At 43.4% G+C, this 10280-nt stretch overlaps 1 protein-coding gene across 6 annotated transcripts in view; it reads left to right on the top strand.

The window, feature by feature from the left end:
- The window catches only part of LCLAT1 (lysocardiolipin acyltransferase 1), a 324248-nt gene that overhangs the window by 102689 nt on the left and 211279 nt on the right, over positions 1-10280 (top strand). Inside the window, exons 1-2 of one of the 6 annotated variants that reach the window (XM_019527034.1) lie at positions 1830-2009; positions 3882-3890. The exons of 3 other annotated variants lie outside the window; for them this stretch is intronic. The gene's annotated coding sequence lies outside the window, so the exon portion shown is untranslated. Of the gene's footprint in view, positions 1-1829; positions 2010-3881; positions 3891-6274; positions 6334-10280 lie in introns of those variants that run through there. 2 more of the 6 variants (XM_019527036.1, XM_019527037.1) reach the window with 2 other exon arrangements.

Raw genomic sequence — 10280 nt, 5'->3', positions numbered from 1 at the left:
TCTCATGCTTTATGTCCACTTACCAAAGTCGTGTAATTGACTTAGAATTGACTTTCTACCCGTGGAACTAGACAAGATATCTTGGTTAACTACCATATTTACATAAATACAAGACAATCCTGAACATAATATGACTTTTCTCCCATAATGACATTGTATATACAGAAAATGTATAAATTTGCTATAATTTTCCAGGGATAGAATCTAATTATTGGAGGTTTGCTTTGAATTTGTCCCCTTCCCACTGTTACAGCAGAGAAAATAAATCTGGGGGTCAGGTAGCTCTTGCCCTCTTCCCCCTTCCCTGCAACTTCTTACCCCTGCAGCCTCTTCCTCCCCTTCTTACTGTTAAACCCTGCTCTCCCTGAGCACATGGAAATGAGGAACAAATTGAAAACACTGACCTTGAAATAAACATACCTGTGGTAATTTGCATATAGTACCCATAGACTTAGTTCAGAATAATGCATTTTACCTGTGTTGTTGAAACTGCTGCAAGTTTTAGCAGAGGTACTCCTTAAAACACTTTTAAGCAGCACTTTTGTACCTACTTAAATGTAGTACATACTATGCATGCTATTAATTCATAGTGAAAAACCCCCTCATAATTTTATCATAGAGTTCACTCTGCTGGGTCTCATCAGAGTCGACAGCATTTCAAGCCATGGTGACCCCACAGCTCAGCACTGTGTATTCCAGATTACTGTCCCCCCTTCCCCTCCCAGAAGCCACGTGTTAATTAGCTCACTCAAGACTGGAACCAGGTGTTCTTGTCACAAGTCCTGGGATCCTCTGAAAAATTATATGCAGATGAGGTGCAGGGCAATCTACTCTGGCTCCACCTCATAGAGGGCAGTGGCACACAAATCATAGGAAACAGGCTGGGAGAGAGGGTAACAGAGAGATTCTGGGTGAAGAATCAGGAAGCTTTGAAAATGGGAAAGAAAGTTGCAGCTCAGGTGTGGGAGTGAAGATGAAGTTGTAATGTATTCAGTATAGTGGCTCACCATGACTTGAAAAAGTCGGTGCTGAGGGGGACTGCACATAAGTGGTACTTCTATATATCTTATTCAGATGGGCTCTGCACTAATCTGTCCTTGTGGTAGGTTCCCATCAGCATGTTTGCCCAAAAGGGACCGTGTGTTATAGTCATGCTCAGTGTTGGCTGAATTTAATCAACTTCATAGTTGGTTTCCATTACTGAGCATATGCTGCTTTTGGCAACAGTTTAATGATAGACAGTGTATTTAATACAGCTTGTTTGTATGCAAATGTAAGACAAGCCCCACCCCCCATGTTGGTTGGGGAACAAGACCTTGTCATATAGTTGAGTAAATATGGTAAATAATTCTTACTGTTAGTTCATAATTCTTACTGTAGGTTCTTGCATTTTATCAGTTTGAAAAGGGTACAGTTGTACTTGCATTTCCCTTTGAACTAGGTGCTTTACAACCAGGAAAAAGATGTGGCACCTTTCTTTTAAAACTTACAGGTTGAACCCCTGCCTTGTTTTACTCAGCTAAAGTAGTACAACTCTCCTCATGTTGGTGCAGGTTTATTGATTATAACGATGGTTTTGCTAGTTTATAGATCACCCCTTCCCTCCCTCCATAAAATAAAAGGAGCAAGTTACTTCTTTGTAAGGTACATTGTATACTGCAATTGACTTATGGTCCACAGTTGTGGGGGGAGAAGAATTACACTGGTGTAAGTTTTTCTGTTGAAATCATGCCTCTAACCAAAATACTTATACAGGCAGTGTCTCATTGCAGCAACAGACATTTACCACCAGCCTTTTCCCTGGGAGGAGTGTTTTGCTTAGCCTATATTGGGTGAGAATTCCCTTCAGGCATGAACTGAGGAAGAGTGCTGCAGATGGTTTTCCAAGGACTGTACTTCAAACTTTTTCAGAGGAAATTGAGGAGAAGCAGGAGGTTCATGCCAGTTGTGAAAAAGCAGGTGAAACTCTATCACCTACTGCTATGAAGATTAGGAGCAGTTTTGCTGTTGTCTGGCAGGCAGGAAAGGCTGCTGTGACTTGGGCATCTCACCAGGGTTGTTAAAATTGCACTGAAAGATGATCCACTTACTAGAGTTCTTGAAGGCAGTTTAAATCCACCCGCGTGTAACCCCTAGCTGGCCTCTGGAAAGGACATAACAGTTTCACCAAATAGCCCCATATTGTGCTACCAAATTGTAGTAGTAATTAAGAACATCAGATCCACAGGTGCTTTTGGACTTTTTTGGCCACCTCTACCAAAAATTGTCAGAATTGGATGCTGCGTCAAAATCAGAGTTGCATGCAAATCAGATTGCCCACCACTCCTTCCTAAAGGAATGCGGCAATGGTCAGTCTCCATCACAAGCACTGCACTCTTTCTCCCCATACTTCCCCTTCATTGCTGTGTCTGCCAGGTATCTAACCTATTGTTTCTATTGTGCTTTCGTTGGAAAGCAGCCATTTACCAAGCACAGGAAAAAGTTTGGGAAATCACAGTTTGGGAAATCACATTTTATGTGGCTTTTAACATTATTATAAACATCTAATATTTGCTGATGGACAAATTTTGTTTCAAAGAACCATGTATTTTAACTTAAGTTTTTGGCCTTGTCCCGATAGCAGGGCAGCTCCCAATGCCAAATTTTAAAGTCAGCCTTCAGAGCATGAAACTTTCCAATTAAATGGTTGTAAGAATACATCTTATTTTAACTTTGGCAAAGCAACTTATTTTCCCTGATACTGTTCTCATAAATGACTGACCCCTTTTAGAGGAAATTTAAAACAATCAGCCTGGTGCAGATACCCACCATGGAAAATTTCAGCCTGAACAGTTTGGCAAGCTTCAAAGTAACTGTCAAAAACGTTTTATAAATAATAATGATAATAATTAATAATATCAAATAAATATGTTTTTAGGTTGCCTGCTAACTCCACCTATAATGCATGCTCATTCAGAGTGAAGTGTCAGATCAGTGAAATTAAGGTAAAGGTCTTAACATTTCTAGTCAATCTTGAATTTACAGTAGACATTACAACAGTCCTACAACTGTGTGTCTGTATGGAGCGCCATTGAGTTTATGGGGAGCTTGCTCACATTGGGTGCTTATAGACGTGAAAAAAACAGCACTTTAAGCTTGGCACATCCCCATGCCAAGTAAGCACATGCCCAGAAGAGGCATCACATTAGTTGTACCTGGTTCACCCAACATCTGCATAGACTGGGTGCTTCAGCAGGGCTTTTTGGCCTTTTTATCTAACAGCTGGTTGAATCGGCTTTAGATAAAAGTGCCAAAAAACCCTACTGAAGTGCCCAATGCATATAAATGCTCTGGAGCTGGGTCAAACTAATGTGCTGCTGCATCTGGTAAAGGGGGGGCAGGTATTTTTGTTCTGAGATTTTTTTACTCGCATCTATCGGCACCTGTATAGATTTGCAAGATTAAAGTTCACTGGGTGTTTCACAAAACAGTAAGCTATAGAGCAGGAACACAATTGGTATACATGGGCATAATTGTAGCTCTTAAAGGGGTGGAGGTTCTGTTTGGGCTTATAAAAGTAGGTTACAATAAGAGTAGACCAAAGCCTTAATTATTTGTTGTTCACCATGCATACAGTTTTTTCAAATGACACTAAAAATAAGGTTATTAACAGGGTTTGCCATGGAAAAATGCACTAAGATGGGGATTTTTTCATTTTTAAGGAGAAATCCCCAGACTTTCTCCTCTAAAGGAGAAAAAAATCAGGAAATGGTGGGTTTCCCCTTGCAGGCTGGCAGAGGTCCAGCCTGCTAGGGGAACCAGGAGAAACAACCAGCAGGGGGACACCATATGCATGTGCTCATGTACACATGTTCATGACAGCCAGGCAGCCTGGAGAGCAGCTCCCACAGGTAAGTCTAGTGCGGGGGCAGGGGGTGAAGGGCCCCCATAGGGATGGAGTTGGGCTAGAGCCACGGGCGACTTATCTGGGGAGTTGGGGAAGGGCTGGCTCCCTGCTGCTGCGTGCATTCTCAGGGCGGGTACATGTGCCCTTAGATTTGTGCATGGGGCAGGGGTGGGTATGGGCTGCCTGCAGCAGGCTTGGGTTCCCCACCCTGATGCCCTCTCCCTAGGGCCTCCAAAGCCCAGCGAGTGGGACCTGGTGCAGGAAGGCAGGCACTGCCAGGGCAGGGCAGGGCAGGCACAGGACGGAGCCACGGCTTGTCTGGGGGGCATGGGAGTGGGGGCTGCCTCCTGCTTCTGTGTGCACCCCAGGAGGGCATGGGGGAGAGCATATGCCCCCTGGATCTATGTGGGGAGGGGCAGGCTGCAGCTGCAGGCTAGGGCCCGGGGCTGTGCTGGGCTCTTCCCAGCAGGGGTTGGACTGGGTTGCGGTCGGGGCAGGTGGTAGCACTGGGAGCGGGGATTGGGGGTCTGTGGCAAATTTTGGGGTGGCTACAGTGCCCTCGTAGCCCCCTCCGAGCGCCGCCATCTGCCCCGAGCACAGCTTGGTCCAGCCCCAGCCCTAACCTGCAGTGGCAGCCCGCCCCACCTGGCGCAGATCCAGGGGTCACTCCCCCATGTCTTCCTGGGGTGCGTGCAGCAGCGGAAGCCACTCCCCTCTGTCCCCCCAGGTGAGCCACTTGTGGCTCTGTCCTGCACCCTGCCCTGCCTCAGCTGGGCAGTGCCTACCCGAGCCGTGTTTCCTCCCTCACCACTGGGGCCTCAGTCTGCACACCTCCCGTCCCCCCTCCCCTTCCACCACAACAGATTTACCACTTGGACACTGCTCTTCAGGCTGCCAAGCTGGTATCAGAAATCGGATTGGTATTGGCTGATATGCCTCCTTAAAAATCTATCAATATTGGCCCCAAAGATCTCTATTGGTATACCCCTAGTATTTAGAATTTATTTTATTATAGTGATTGAGGCACTGGTAGGGTTCCAAATTGCTTTAAAATTGTAAATATTTCAATAAAATGTTATGTTCCACTGATACATATCCATATATCTAGATACAGATATAGATATCTATATATAGTGGCAGTTTATTTTAATCATGGAAAAACGTGGATTTGGGGGGTTTTAATCAGTGAATTTGTGTTTTTTAAACAAAGAAAACTGGGATTCCTGGTTAGTAAATTGGGCAGAAATTGGGGGTACAAGCTAATGAGCATGACTTTCTAATTTAAAACTGAGCGCTAGCCCCTGCCTAATGCCTAAAGGGCAGGGGCTGGTGCTCAATTCCCACTGAAAGGCATAGGAAAATTGGGGCTTTTCTCTTGTTTGTGTCTTTCATAATCTACCCTCAAAAGTGTCCCTTTTTTATTTTCACCACTGCTGCCCTCCTTTTGTGCGACCACTTGACTTAAGCTGAGTTTACCATGACATAGGTACATTCTCACTCATGTCTGATGGCTTCCATAGCCTGCTTCACTGTCCAGGTGAACCATGGTCAAACGCTGAGCTTTATTTCCTACATTTCTCGTGTTAATCATCCTGAACATAAAACATGCATCAGAAGTGACATCAAAGCTCCTATTACCATATTGATATTTTGCTTAGTGACATTATTAAAAATTAAAATTTCTCATGCAATACGCTGTTACAAAAAAAAAAAGGAAAAACCAAGTTAGTATCAAAAGATGGTCAGCCAGACTTTCAAAATGGTGAACATAGCAAAGTCATTCAAACGGTGGAACTCAAAACCCTAAATCAAGCATGAGGAGTGCATCCTGGCACAGATGCATTGTGTGCTAGTGAGGACTATAGAGCCTTCTCTTTTGTTGCATTGGCTTGGTTTTCACTGCCGAAGAGCACAGCTATTGTATTGTTCATCAAATCAGAATCTTTGTGTCAGACTTCCATAGGACTGGATGCTTGATTTGTTTTTACCAACAGTCATCATTGTGGGTGAGCAGATAATGCTGAAACTGCTACATTTTAAGGTTATTATAAAGAGTAGCTGGGAACTAAAGCTCTGGGTTGTCTTGTGTAGGGAAGCAGTTCTTACTCTGCTCTTTCAAGAACATCTCCCACAAGAAGCAAAGGGCGAGAGTGAGGAGAAGGAGTGCAGTGCTGATGGAAAATGACCACTGCCTTATTCCTGTGGGAAGGACTGGTGGGCAAATCAGATTTGCATGCAACTCTGATTTTGACAGGCTTTATAAATTTGATTTTTATCTTCATTTTTTCAGTTGCAGTAAGTTCTTGAAGTTTGGACAGCTTTATTCTAAATTAAGAAGCCCCCTCCCCTGTCATTTGAAAGATAACAGATATATTTTGAGCCCTTGTTCTGCTGTGGAAGAGTGCCTTACAGTGTGACACGTGTCAACCAGAAGTGGTTTTCTTGGGGTATGTTGGCTTAGAATTAAACCTGAATTCTTGAATGATATACTTAATGCACTTCACAAAATGTCCTCATTCTCTGCGTGCATGAAGATTATTTTGGGGGTTATTAATAACTGGTATTTCATAAAACACTGAACTTTTCTGAAAATGTTCAGCCTTAAAAAAACCAAACAAACAAACAAAAACAAAAAGAGAAGGCTGAGGGGGGACCTGGTGACCGTCTATAGACTCACTAGGGGGGACCAGAAGGGTTTGGGGGAGATGCTGTTTCCCCTAGCGCCCACTGGCATAACAAGGAGTAATGGGCACAAGTTGATGGAGAGGAGGTATAGATTGGACATCCGCAAAAACTACTTCACAGTTAGGGCGGCTAGGAGCTGGAACCAACTTCCAAGGGAAGTGGTGCTGGCCCCTACCCTGGGGGTCTTTAAGAAGAGGCTGGATGCCTACCTGGCTGGACTCATTTGAGTCCCATTTCTCTTTCTGGGGTTTTTTGTTGTTCTCCCGCCCTGGCGGGGGGTCGGGCTAGAAGATCTACTAGGTCCCTTCCGACCCTTAATCTATGAATCTATGAATCTATGAAAAAAACCTCAGCTAGTAGAGGAGCTATTTCTGATCGCTTAGACCTTCTACTTTCGATGCCTCAACAGCCAGGAGGCTATTACTTTCTAGTGCTGTTCGAATGCAGGTTTACAGGGCAACAATAACATATAGGATGGAATATAGAGTAGTTTTATATCTGGAAAGCTGTGAGGCAGTAACTTGGAATTGTTTTTGTACATTTTATATTGCATATAAAGAGGCAGCTTTCGGTCGAAAAAGCTACAGGCAGTGGTTGATTAGTTTTTCCTTCCTGGGCATTTCTTGCAACTGCTGTTCAAGTGCAGATTGTACCAGATCTTGTGAGCTAAGAATAAAATGGATATTTTCCTTGAGTTTTTCCATAACATAGCTGTAGCTACTACTTGACACCTTCCACATTTTTCTGAATACCTTACTGAATGCTCTTAGTAAGACTTTATTGGTATAATGACTGCTTAGATTAATGCTTTAAGAAGTAAAGATATGCAAGAGTGTTGTGGGGGGAGAAGTGAACAACACGCTCCCACCACCAATTTAAGTCTTTTTCTCCTCACTAAATTAACTGCTTAGGACTTCTAATGGCTGTGTTGCAGAGAATCTTAGCCAGACTCATTTTTTCATTGCATTTGGAAAGAGATTTAATTGCTTGGCAGAACAAATTAAATATTCTGTTGAATCTTTTATTGAATTATAATAGTCAGATTAAGTCTTGGCAATCAAAGTGAGGCAATAAATGGTAAGATGGTGTTGCAGTAATCATGTCTTATTGGTAATATTTACTGAGATTAGTCATTAAGTATTGTACTCTTTATTTTGTGCAGATGTAAACTAGTATCTATTTCCTATCTCGTTGGAGAGCATCAGAGATGCATTTAATGGTGTTAATTATCCTAATTATCATAAAAGAATGTACAACTGGATACATTTGCTTAATCTTCTATTTCATCTCTGAGGATTTTAAGGTCTTGGCAACAATGAAAAGTGAAAACCGTTTTAGCAATGTCCTCCCTATACCTTGGCATGCGTTCCTTCCTTAAAATCAGTCTGTGGCATAGTTTTAATAGGGGTTGCAGTCTTTATTTCTGGAAGGGGCCAGTATTGAAGTAATAGAATCAGGAGTCTGAGATGCAGTGAAAGATTGACAAAAAACTTGCTGATCGTGTTTGGGTAGTTGATTAGTTAGTCTCTGAGTGTAAAATTCACCAGAAGTTTTTTTTGTTTGTTTGTTTGTTTGTTGGGAGTTTTTTGGGGGGGGAGGGGGGTTGTTTGTTTTTAGTTCTGCTTCTTTTTAAATAAAATTAACCAAAAACCTATCTTGAAATTGTGGCACTTTTATTCAAGGATCTCAAGACTGCTCTTCTCCCTGTCAATAATGACAACTTCACCCGTGCTTACCTTAGACCTAGAGAGGCATGGAAATGAAGTTCTGTGCCCAAAGAACCAGACAAGTCTGTAAGAGATTTTGGAGGAAAGACTCAGTTCTAGTCCCATTCTATGTGCAGTTTTAATGTTTAAAATATTGACTTCATAAGTTCCAGGTTTCTTATTCTGACCCTAAAATTAATGGTAGAGCTGGTCAAAAATTTTCCAGGGGAACAGGATCTTTGTTAGAAAGTGATTATTTGATTGGATCAGTTTTGTATGGGAACATTATTGATTCCATCAAAACTTTCTGGCTGCCTACTAGGGTGCATTGGCTCCTTGTTGGCTGTTCATATCTCTAGGATGTCTGGCTGGCAAGTTGCTCAGGATTTCCAGGCTGTCCGACCTGCCTGCCTAATAGTTTTCACAAGCTCCTTGCCCAATAGGTAAATAAGTGTCTGGGCTTCGAAACTCCATGTACTGCCTGTCTGCCAAGTTACCCCCAGCCAGCCAGGGAGATGGTCACAAATTTTTGAAGAATTCCTGGTTTAAAAGAACTGAAATGAAGCTTTGGATTTCTTGATCTGGTTTGGAATAGGTTTGGGTTTTTTTCCCCCAGAAAAGTGACTCTCGTTCTGTGATGGGGAAATTCAGGTTTCTGTACAGTTATGGTTGTTTGTGCTTATAAAAAGATGCTGGACTAACTAATCAAAAGACTGTTTGTAGCTAACATCTGTAAATTGGTGAATGTTGTTGACTGAATGAATTGGAATAGTGGAGGGAAGAGCTGGCTCTTGCTCAAAGGCTCTGCTTGGTTTTAATGAAAATTTAGTGTGCAGTATTCTGTTGCTTAATTAAATAATCATTTGTTGCCATTTCCTCTACTAAGTATCGACCAAAAAAGAATGAAGCTGAATTCATAGTGTTTTGCCCCGTAGTTGAAAAGAATTAATGAGCATGCAGTTTCAGTGCCAGTGGCTGTTAAACAGAAACATAATTCCAGCCAATCAGAGTGCATATGAGCATTGTTGTCTTAGTGGTAATAATGAGCATTTAAAAATGTATTTAATGATGTTATGAAACCTCATTTGACAACTGTTTAATTTCAAATATAGTTTCATAGTTAGTAGGATCAGAAGGGACCTGAGAAGATCATCAAGTCCAACCCCCTGCCGTGGCAGGAAAGAGTACTGGGGTCAAATGACCCTGGCAAGGTGATTGTCTAGCCTCCTCCTAAAGACCCCCAGGGTAGGAGCAAGCACCGCTTCGCTTGGAAGTAGGTTCCAGATCTTAGCCACCCAGACAGTGAAGTAGCGCCTCCTGATGTCTAGCCTAAATCTACCCTCTGCCAGCGTGTGACCGTTATTTCTAGTCACTCCTGGTAATGCTTGGGGGAACAGGGACTTCCCCAATGCCTGCTGGTCCCCTCTGACTAGTTTGTAACAGGCCACTAGATCCCCCCTCAGCCTTCTCTTGTGGAGGCTGAACAGGTTCAGGTCCCGCAGCCTCTCCTCATAGGGCTTGCCCTGCTGCCCCCTGATCATGCGACTGGCCCTCCTCTGGACCCTCTCCTTGTTGTCCACATCCCTCTTGAAATGCGGCGCCAGAACTGGACGCAGTACTCCAGCTGCGGCCTGAGCAGTGCTACATAGAGTCGGAGGATCACCTCCTTGGACCTGCTTGAGATGCATCTGTGGATGCATGACAAAGTACGGTTGGCCCTCCTGACCGTGTCTCCACACTGCCGGCCCTTGTTCATCTTGGCATCGATGATGACTCCAAGATCCTTTTCTGCCTCTGCACTGACGAGAAGAGTTCCCTGGCCTGTAGGTATGGTGCTGGTTCTTCTTCCCCAGGTGCATCACCTTGCACTTGTCAGTGTTGAGTCCCATCCTATTCTCACCCGCCTACCCCTGTAATCTGTCTAGGTCTGATTGTAGCCTATTCCTTCCTTCCAGCATGCCCACATCCTCCCACATTTTCATGTCATCAGCAGACTTGAACAG

Source organism: Gavialis gangeticus, unplaced genomic scaffold, assembly GCF_001723915.1.
Source record: "Gavialis gangeticus isolate Ggan-Ray unplaced genomic scaffold, GavGan_comp1, whole genome shotgun sequence".
In the NCBI taxonomy this organism is placed as follows: domain Eukaryota; kingdom Metazoa; phylum Chordata; order Crocodylia; family Gavialidae; genus Gavialis; species Gavialis gangeticus.
The sequence above is the reverse complement of the archived record's forward strand: the minus strand, read 5'-3'. Positions and strand labels throughout refer to the sequence as shown.